The sequence below is a fragment of the Coenobita brevimanus genome, chromosome 44, assembly GCF_032717465.1.
Source record: "Coenobita brevimanus isolate Jiangsu-jjx chromosome 44, ASM3271746v2, whole genome shotgun sequence".
NCBI lineage: Eukaryota > Metazoa > Arthropoda > Malacostraca > Decapoda > Coenobitidae > Coenobita > Coenobita brevimanus.
In genome coordinates this window covers 2239472-2249461 of record NC_136997.1, presented here as the reverse complement: position 1 = coordinate 2249461, position 9990 = coordinate 2239472, and the positions used below count along the sequence as shown (strand labels likewise).

At 40.3% G+C, this 9990-nt stretch overlaps 1 protein-coding gene across 1 annotated transcript in view; it reads left to right on the top strand.

The window, feature by feature from the left end:
- The window catches only part of LOC145398211 (glutamate receptor ionotropic, delta-2-like), a 130316-nt gene that overhangs the window by 44654 nt on the left and 75672 nt on the right, over positions 1–9990 (top strand). The gene's annotated exons all lie outside the window — the stretch shown is intronic.

Genomic DNA, 9990 nt, shown 5'->3' with positions numbered 1-9990 from the left:
AAAATAATCTTTAGCACATGCAGGATCTGTTTCATATATTCATGATCAAGAGGTCCAACGATGAAGCCTCAAACACAACACAGCTGTTGAATTAATATTACGTTAGTCCTTCACTGAAAATTATATAGGAATTTTGTAGGCAAAGATATGCAATTGTTAGAGATACTGGATGAATTGGGTAAATTCCTTCGAGATGATCGGACACGTAATGGGAAAGTAGGTCACATGAAAACATCGATGAGACATCCTGATGGTGCATAGGGTGCACAGGCATCTACACACACACACACACACAATGATACAAATAAATTCCTCTTGAGTTAATGCACAATTGTCTTTCGATCAACGTATTTTTAAGTATAATTATATGGTAGCTGTAGGCATTACTGTATCAGCAATGTTAAACTGGCATAAGTGAAACACCTTGCCCTATGATATCTGTCGGCCAAGTATTATGCAATATTCTTTCAACTGTGTTGGTTAAGTATTAGCAATATCCTGTTAAGCTTATTTAATTAAGCTTCTCCATGTAAATGACGAAGCTTCTTGTTTTTGTCAGTACTTTTTTTCTTTGCACTTTTTAAATTTTGATCATGATGATATTACACATGAAGGGACCGTCGGGCAACCCAAGTCCTAGTGACAAATAGAAATGACATTGACCTATTTTTGATGGTGATATACTTATTTTCATTCTAAAAATTACGCCATTGGAACTGAAATATCTCAGAAACTAATTGAAATACAGCTATTTGGTTGAAAACCCTATAATAAAAATGTTTGCTAAATAATTCTGGCTCGACGCCATTTAGCCTAGTGGAGAGTACCGAATTCTATTTTTTTTTTTCTTTTTACAACACTTTTTAGAGAAAGTCACAAAAGCTTTAAAACTGTAACTTTCCATATATATAGCTGTGGCCCCTCATATGATCTGAAAGGATTAAGGTTACAGTTAGGCTTGCAGTTAGCCAGTTATTGAGACAAATGTAAAATTTAAAAATGTGCTCTTTAACACCTTTGTCTCCAGACCTTGTTGATATTACACAAGAAGTTACCTTAGGGTCTTCAGATCTTGTTACCCGTCCCCGCCCCGGAGGGGCTCGGGGACGGGTATTGTTTTCACTCTGTTTGTCTGTCTGTCTGACAGTTCGTTAACAATTTTACGGAAATACTACTGGTGCGATTTTGACTAAAATTAAGGGGATGATGGTCGCTGATCTTCTGATCACCTGATTAAATTTTGGGCCAAATTGGGTCAACACCCAGGCTGTAGGCCCCCGAGAATAAATCAAAATATAATATATACATTTTTTTTTCGCCATAACTCCTTCCAAATTCGTCATATTGACATAAAACCAAAACCTAAAGGTACATCTTTCAATTCTGCATCCTATAACTGCCTATAATGAGCGATTGGTGAAAAAGATAACTATATCTGATGTGAGAGGTGTAAGACTGAGAGGAAGACCACGAATAGGATGGATGGACAGTGTGAAGAGAGCGCTGGATGCGAGAGGGATGTCTGTTGAGCAAGGAAGAGTGGCTGTGCGTGACAGAAATAAATGGAGAGAAATTGTGAATGAATAAGTGATGACGCAGCCCTGAGGGGATATTCTCCCGCATTTGGTCTGATCAGCTAGTCAGGTCAGGTGCAGGTAAGGGGATGGGTCTGTTATGATGTGGCAGGGGTAAACCAGTTCTGCTGTCGGGCCCTGCTGTGGATGTCACTGCTTGCATTGCGCAGTTGACCCTTGTGCGGTGTGATGCGGTGAGGATCTGTCCGCTCTCCCCTTTGGGGCTAAGATGCGAATGAATGTGTTTGAATGGATGAGTAAATGGAGAGTGAGTCGTCCTGTCTCGGCTACCTCCCTTTCCTTGGGGGAAGCAGCCTAGGTATATAGATAGATAGATAACTGCCTCATTACATCAGGAGGGTCACCCCCCAGTTAGCGGTAGGGGGGTCAATGTCAAGTGGGTTGGGCTTAAAATTTCAAATGGGTATAAAATTGTCAGTTTTCACCAGATTGACTCCAAATTTGATATGTGACATCTTTGACTAAATACCCTGTTGCGTTTAAACGTCAGCACTAAAATGACTGCCGGGGACGGGTTTGCCATGCCTTGGCACCGCTTATCTTTGTATTACACTTACTTTATATACAATAAATAGTTATGGGGAGACTCTTTTGGTGTGGCTGCACAATAAGTATAGGTAACTATTTTTCTTTGTGTTTTTTTTCTGTTAGATCTTGATGATAATACTTAGGAAGGTACCCTAAGGTAACCCAAGTACTTGTGTCAAATATAAATGACCTTGGCTTATTTTTGAAAGTCATATACCCTTTTTTGGTGCAAACACTGCATATCTGAATTTGAAATATCCCAGAAACTAGTTGAGATATAGCTATTTGGTTTAAAATCCTATGATAAAGTTTGTTGATAATTTTGACTGAATATTTTACCATTAAGTCTAGTGGAAAGTATCAAATTCAAATCTGCTCAGCGTTTTGTTTGTAACACGCTTTAGAGAAAACCAACAAAGCTGTATAGCTGTAACTTTACATAAATATAGCTATGGTCCCTCATTATCTGAAAGGAATATGGTTACAGTGAAGCATACAGTTAGGCAATTATCGAGACAAACGTAAAATGTACCAATGCTTCATTTCATATGTTTTGTTGCACCTCTGAACTATATTTAACCAAAAAAAAAAAAAAAAAAAAGTTATGGCGAGGCTTCCTTATTGTGGTTACACAAGAGGTAAATAGGTAACTAGTTAGTATTATATTTGCAGTCCATTCCTTCGTCCCCTTTATTTTCCTGTGTTTTACGAACTCCTGCGTTCTATTACTCCACCTACTTTTCACATGGTGCTCGGCATTCACAGACCATTATCTGCCTTGCTTGCCTCCCATGACGTTTCAACTTTTCATTAGATTAAGATATTGTATATTAATTTTCCTGTTCTTTTTTTTATTCTTGTTATACTTAGAATATTTAACTAGTTATTGAGACAGACGCCCTCAGGTGAGTGGTGAAGCTGTCCCTGTCATCTGTCGTTGTAGCTCGTTGCAAGAATCTGTTAGTAATTTTCCTTTGTATTTTTGTATCATCAGCAAATATTTAAAGGGCTTCCATTTCCAATGTTACTATGTTGTATATGTATACTAAAAACATAATTGGTGCCAGCATTGAGCCCTGTGGAACTCCGCTAGCCACTTCCCTCCATGATGAGTAAGTTCCCCTTAATACTGTTCTCATTTCCCTTTTTCTGAGAAAATCCTGCATCCAACAGAAAAGATTGCCTTGGATACCTCCTGGATGGTACAGTTTCCATAAAAGTGGCACGGTACTCTGTCAAATGCTTTCTTGAAATCTAAACAGATACTGTCCACCCATCCTTCTCTTTTCTGCAATGTTTTCTGTAACTCTATCATAGTAGTTTAAAAGATTAGTAACTCGTGATTTTCCCTTTCTAAAACTGAACTGCCTTCCTGTTATCATACTGTGTTCTTCTAGATGATTTACACAAACTTTTCGTATCAGCTTTTCTAGTATCTTACAACATTGGTCAGCGATACTGGTTGGAAGCTGAGTGGATTCTGTCTATTTCCTTTCTTGAACAGGGGAACAATATTTGTGTCCTTCCAAATATCAGGTAGTTTACCTTGACCTAAGGATTCCTTGAATATTGAATACAATGGTCTGCTTAATTCTTCTGCACATTCCTGTAGCACCCAACCTGTAATTTCGTCAGGACCATTTGCTTTTCTTTTGTCTAATTTACTTAACTCTTCCTGTACTTCTTTTTCTGGTATTTTTGTATCTGGTAATACGTGTGAGCATGCATGTTCCATATCATCTCCCAAAATTATTTTCTTTTGTAAAAATTAATTGGAAGTTTTTATTCAGTGGTTCACAAATATCTTTATCTTGTGTATAGATGATCCCCTCATCCATAATGGACTGTATTTTATCTTTAACTTTGATTTTGCTTCGGATGTAGCTGTAAAATAGCTTAGTTTGATCACTACTTTTATTTATAATGTCTTCCTCAAACTATCTCTAAGCCTCCCTCCTTATCTTTGTATAATCATTTCTTGCCTGTTTACAGTTGTTATATACCCTCTCACTATTGTGTCTTCTGCTTTCATTTTTTTACATTCTTTATTAAACAATTTCTTTATTTTCATTTCTGTTTCTTTGTGCTTGGGGATGTAATTTTGGTCTCCTATTTCATAAAGATAACAGAATTTTCTATATATAATATTTAAATCTTGTCCTCTAAGCTCCTTTTCCCAATCTATTTCTGAAGTACTTCTTCAATTCATGACAGTTCCCCTATTTGTAGTTTAGACTCTTTTTGTAACTCTCATTACTGGTAACGTCATATGCAATCCCGAAGTTAAAATTTAATACTGCATGGTTGCTTTTGTCAAATGGAGAGTGATACATAATGTTGTCAATTTCATTTTCTTGCCTAGTAAATATAAGATCTAGTACTGATGGATTATCAAGTCCTATTTTTCTGGTGTTTTCGATTACATGCTGTGTTAGGAAAAACTCCTGCACATGTATCTAGATTTTGATCCCAGCAGCTTCCTTTACTAATTTTTCATTTCCCTCCTTCCGCATGCGCAATATCTTTATTTCATCCATTTCATTTTGAAATGCCTTCTCCAATTTAACCCTCTATACTAGATTGTTATATGTTTCCATTTCAACAAGTTCCTGGTAGAAATCATCATCCTGTTTTCTAGCTATACCCCTTTTCTTAACTCCTTCCATATTCCCTTTACTAAAGATTGTGGTCATCTTGTGGTATGACTGAGAAAAAAATTCTGCTTACAAGTATTCATCACCTTCATACTCGCCAGAGGTAGACATATCAGCTTGAAGCTTGATCAGCACATTCCTACACTAATTGACTGTATTCTGTTATCTGGACAACACTTTTGCTTAAACTTCCTCTACTATATTAGAACAACATTTAGTTTAACCAAGTACAAAGCATGACTCATATAACGATACTATTTAGCTATGGCCAATGGTGGCCAAGGGTGGCCAGCACGGAGTGAGGTGATATGCATGTTGTTTCTCTGATGCCTCAACTGTGTGTGTGTGTGTGTGTGTGTGTGTGTGTGTGAGAGAGAGAGAGAGAGAGAGAGACAGAGAAAGGCTGGTAGCTGCATTTTCTTGTGGCCAGTTTTCTTCATTGAAACACATTGATGTATGAAGTAAACTGGAACTCGAATTATTGTGTGGGATCGTTAAGTAGCCTTTATTTGACACCACAGTATCGTTTTCCCAGCAACTGTTCTGAATTTTGCCATGCATCTCGAGGTATGAAGCTCCGTATCTTTTTCAAGATGCTGACAGGAGTACACCATGTGATATTTATTAAATTTTCTGCAATGCATGGGTATTGTTAACTACATTAGCCCACTGATTGCTCGGTCGTATTCTCTCACTTCCATATCATTATGGCGATACACAAGCTCTTTGTACTATAAAAACCGTTTTCCCTGTTTGCGCGAGTGTCCCTGCGGGTGGGGGAAGCTGCAAGTCAGCTTGCGGTGACCCGAGATTGATCTCCAGCCGGGTAGCTTGGTGGGTAGGGTGGGTGCGCTGGTTGTGTGACCAGGTGGTGTTGGTGGAGTGGGTGGGTGGAATTGATGGGTGTGGTGGATGAAGTGGGTAGATTGGGTAAACGGGGTGGGGTGGCCGGTGGACTTTGATGGTTTGGTAAGTGCACTTGTAGGTTTCCGGAGGGGAAGCCAGAAGATGGCCTTCCTACACTTGGTGAATGAGGAGGTATATGGGTGGTATGGTTGGCGAACTGGTGGGTGAGTATTTGGGCCAAAATATGCCCACTGGGGAATAAATCCATGGGGTAAATTGGCACGTAGTTCAAAAAGGCCCATGGGGACCGTCATTGAAGGAAGTAGGTCCATATGGAAACATAGGTTCAAAAGTTAAAAAAAGGTGCATGATGAAAGTAGGTTCGTGGGTGAAAATAGTGTCATTTGAGGATTTGGTGTGTCTTCATGGGGAGAAGGTAGGTCAGTGGGGAAAAATAGGTCCATGTAGGCCTATGGGGAAGCATTAGTCATTCGAGGGATAGGAAGTCCATGGTAGACAGAACATAGGTCCATGGTAGACAGTAAGTCCATTTAAGAAATTAGGTACATGGTGTAAAATAGGCCCTTGAGGAAAATATGTGACTGGGGAAGCTAGGACCATAGCGGGAAATAGGGTCATGGGTAAAAAGGATCCGTGGGAGAGAGTCTGTGGAGGAAAATACATCCATGGAGTCAGAAATGGGTCCAAGATGGATATGGGTCTAATGGGGAAAATGGGTCCAGGAGGGAAAAGAAGCTCACAAAGAAACACGAGTCACTGGGATAAAAACAAGTCCATGATAGAAAATGGGTAGGCAGGGAAATGATCCCTTGGGGCTGTAGCCGGAGAAGGGCTAATGTTTTGGCGGGGTCAGAAAACTGAATCTACCAGTTCAGACAACGGAAGCTCAAATTAATTTCTGCCAACATACAAACGTTACTTATTCCAGTTCCCCATAATACCATTATTATTTTAAGGTATCTACAAAGATTTAGATAAAGTTTCCTCTTCCTTTTTCGAAGATTACCTGATAGGTTTTTTGAAAATGTAATATGATTACTAGAAAAATGTAAACCCGTACAAGTTGGTAAACTATTGGACGAATCTTCTCATGTTAGGGTGAAGTAGGAAGCCGTAAGCGAGACACACTATTGTTGCATATGTTTGTGCAATGAATTCTAGAGGGTCATGCAAATTACAATACTTCTATCATAATCGCCATTTGATATATAGTGCTATTATTATACTATGTAACGATCTTTAGAATATCATTTTATAATTACTGAATGATGTTTGTGGTTACGTTTTGACCACTGTAACTCTCAGTCAAGTGTTAGACATTATTCTTTCAAATTTATCGACATAAAATTATATTTAGCCTCCTTTCCACCAGCCCAAAGTTTTTCCCAATATTCCTCAACTCTTACTTTCTCATACTTCTGCTATTCCACTCTGCCTTACACGCACCGAACCTTCTCCACTCTCTTCGCCTCCCACTGAAGCGTGAACCGATTACTGAGCAGAGGCAGCACAGGCTTAATTTATACTTCTCTTGCAGAGGTCAGAATATGATATGACTCATCCCTGGCAGTTGCGCTCTTTGTGATTCACACTAAAACGAACGTTGAAAGAGAGAATACCAGCAGTAAGCATACCGAGTCTGTCTCGGTCTGTCTGTTAGTACACATTTATCACTTGCACCTGCAGCTGCTCTCACTTACCCCTGCCCCCTCTTCCCCTTTCTCGTCTTCCCCTCTCCTGCAGAAATACACGCTCATTACCTCCATCCACTAATGTTCCCAGTTTACATTAAAATTCGGACATACGGAACGCAGACACAATCTGAACTGTAACACACTATACCTTACTTTCATCTAGTTGACAGGTCACTGTGTAAGGAATGGGAAGGTGGAGAAAGAGAGGAACAAGAAGCGGTGGCAAGGCAGTGCAAAGCCGTCCCTGGCAGTCATTTTAGTGCTGACGTACAAACACAACAGGATATCTAGTCAAAGATGTCACATATAAGATTTGGAGTAAATCGGGTGAAGTTTTACGATTTTATGCCCATTTGAAATTTTAGGCTCGACTCACCGGACACTGACCTCCCTACCGCTAACTGGGAGGTGACCCCCCTGATGCAACGAGGCATGTTATAGGATGCACATTTGAAAGATGCACCTTTAGGTTTTGGTTTCATGTCAATATTACGAATCTGAATGGAGTTATAGCGAAAAAAACGTTTCCTTTTTATACATTTTTGGGGTCTACAGCCTGGGCCTTGGCCAAAATTAATCAGGGGATCAGAAAGTCATAGCCCATCATCCCTGTACATTGAGTCAAAATCGCACCAGTACTGTAGTTTTCACATAAAGTTGTTAACAGACAAACAGAAAAACAACAAGCAGACAAACCGAGTGAAAACAATACCAGTTCCCGAGCCCCTCTGGTGCGGGGACGGGTAAAGAGGTGATGGTGGCGGGGCAGCTCAGAATGAGTGAGGAGAAATGGTGGACTGAGGTGTTGCAGATGGGGTGGTAGTCTTGTGTGTGTGTGTGTGTGTGTGTGTGTGTGTGTGTGTGTGTGTGTGTGTGTGTGTGTGTGCAAAATGTAATGGGTTGAATACCTCAACACTTGAGTTAATAAATATATCACTTTTCTGAGTCGCCATGCACATAGCAATACAGTCCGGTGAAGAACAGAGACATATGTTGTGAGGTACAGCTGTTGACTTTACACAGTTTTATTCACCCCTGTATAGAGTGTAATTTTCACGTGTGACGGGGCTCCACATACAGCTCTTCTCAGCAAGGTGGAGTCAAGGGGAGGCGGTGGCTCAGTCGGTTGAGAGGTGGCCTGCTGTCCTACAGGACCCAGGTTCAAGTCCCCGCTGGGGCAGGGAACTGTTTAAGGATTTGAATTTCATTAAAATCAGACTTGATCTACCAAAAGATCCACTGACATGTCGTAAAAATACCCCCGGTAATACCAATACACCAGTCCTGTATGAGACAGCCCTAGCATGTATTCAGTATGGACGGTGGGTGTTAGCGCGGAAGTGGTGACATGTAGAGGTGTATGGTATGTAGGAGGACTACTGGGCCTTGAGAGCAGCCTGTGAAGCCTATGCCCAGAGTCAGACACATAAAAAAAAAAAAAATGCTTTTCGTCCCATTAACTCTCGTCATCTGACTGCCTCCCTTGAACCTCTGTCTCTTCGTTGCACTGTTACATTTACCTCTTTTCCATTGCTACTTCAATGGTCACTGCTCATCTGAACTGTCTGCTTGCATCCTACGCCACTGCGGATGGCACGTAGCACCCGTCTAGCAGCAAACTCCCTTCCCTTCTCTGTCCAGTTTTCTAATTCAGGAGCTAACTGTTACTCGCAGTCATTCATATATGCAACAAGTAAACTCTGGAACTGTCTTCCTCTCTCTGTATTCCCTACTGCCTATGACCTCCAGTCTTTTAAACGCAGTGTGTCCAGGCATCTCGAAATGAATGGATCTTGAATTTGGCTCTCAGTTATTACCAGCCGCTATAGCGAAGCTGGTTTTGTCTTCAGTTTGTGTGTGTGTGTGTGTGTGTGTGTGTGTGTGTGTGTGTGTGTGTGTGTGTGTGTGTGTGTGTGTTAGCACGATAACTTCGCAACCGCTCAAGATATTTAAAAATTTTACAGGTGTGTAGTAGGGATAAAAATCCCCTACGAATATTGTTTTCAGTTTGTCCGTCTGTCTGTGTGTCATTTAATACGATAACTTCGCAAACGCTCAACATATCATCACAAAATATTACAGGTGTGTATTGGGGATGAAAATCTGCTACGAGTTCAAAATTGGTTAAAGTAGGCCAAGGTCTGTGTGTCTGTTACCACGATAACTTCGCAACCGCTCAAGATATCATAATGTTTTATAGGTGTGTAGTAGGGATGACAGACTCCTATGAGTTCGTAATTGGTAAGAGTATGTCAAGGTGAAGTTCATATTCCGAACCGCGCTAGATATGTATTGGCTTGCGGCTGAAGTGATCCTTTGGGGGGGGGAGCTCTATTATTTGGTTTTTATTTTTTCTTGGAGCGGACAATCTTGCAGGCTTCAGGCCAATGGTTTGTTCTTAATTCTATAAACAAATAATAATGATCAAATAATGGCATGCAACATTTCTGGCAAGACTGAGTACGATAACCCCCCCCCCCTTTCTTTTTTTTCTCTCTCTCTACCATCATTGTACTCATTTGGCAGGTTAAATACACTCAACAAGTGTTGCAGAGTAGAGGACTTATTTAATAATAAATGATTAGTTGTAAGAACGATTTTGTAATGTCATGATAAACCGAAACCTACTAAGGATTTCAGGGGCAGTGTCCA